The sequence below is a fragment of the Pundamilia nyererei genome, unplaced genomic scaffold (assembly GCF_000239375.1).
Source record: "Pundamilia nyererei isolate P.nyererei 1_Seehausen unplaced genomic scaffold, PunNye1.0 scaffold00030, whole genome shotgun sequence".
Classification (NCBI taxonomy): Eukaryota; Metazoa; Chordata; class Actinopteri; order Cichliformes; family Cichlidae; genus Pundamilia; species Pundamilia nyererei.
The window spans coordinates 1,344,954-1,346,252 of NW_005187431.1; positions in this window are offsets into that span (position 1 = coordinate 1,344,954).

Genomic DNA, 1,299 nt, shown 5'->3' on the forward strand with positions numbered 1-1,299 from the left:
GGTCAAAGTCAAGGCTAAAACACTAGGGCTACTGACTAAGTTCATTATTATTATTATTATTATTATTATTATTATTATTATTATTATTATTATTACTCAGGCCTCTAAGCTTTGAATGGGATGTCCTGACCACTACAGTATTTTCCACAGTCGTCACTAGATGGCGATGTAAGCTTATATTTCAGCACAGACCAGCCTCAACTGATTTATTTCCTCTAATCCCACAGCCAAACGGGAGTCTACAGCACAGTTCAAATATTTGACTTTCTAAATAGAATTTGTATATAGCATTTCTGGATAAAGTTCACCTCAAACCCAGCAAAGCCACTACGAGATAGTATAACTGTAAAAGCTGGCTGTGCGTCTCTACAGCAAATCTGCGGGCCTTCATCGTATTTTAAATTCCTATTTCGTAAAAAAGGAAAATTCGCCTTTTTTTGTTCTTAAGTAAGGTAAATACGTTTAAAGGAAAAATAATGTTTATATTAAATTGAGCTATAATCACTCAAATAAACTCAAAGGATAAAAACTTAGATAAAATTCAACCAAGTCCATATTTTATTGGGACGGACTTTAACGCCGACATATTGGGACTCACACACAACCTGGATATCACGCCGGAATTTACTTTTACACTTATTTACAAACACAAGAATACGCACACACATTATAAAAGCTATGATTGACATGAACACACATCAGTCATATCATATGACGATTATCTAAGCATGATAATAAGAATTGCACCATGGACTGAATATGCATGAGAGCACGGATTCATATGATAAAACTACACTTCATACAAGTTAAACATGTGGGTAGGTTTTTTAAAAAGAAGAAGAAGAAGAAGAAGAAGCCGGGATTGATTAATATTTAACATCCCACAAGGTCCAAATTTGTCACACCGTCACTTCCTGTGAATCTTCCATTTATCACTCTCGTTAAAAAGTTGTAGTCTAGATAAAGGTGTAGCTCGGTGGCGCACACACCTGAGGTCACTTTGAGAGTGAGCATGCCAAAAGAAAATAATAATAATATTAACAAGAAGAAGAAGAAGTCACGCCTACTGCAGCTATACATTTTCTCTTTTCTCCCACTTGAGTCTCTGAACAATATTTAACAACAAGTAGCAGGAAGAGGTGGGTCCGGAAAGTTTGTCTGGGGAGCTCCGGGAAAACATTTGCCTACATACATATGAATCATAATCGGTCATGAAGGAGCTGCTTGCCCTAATCCATGTGTGTGTGTGTGTGTGTGTGTGTGTGTGTGTGTGTGTGTGTGTGTGTGTGTGTGTGTGTG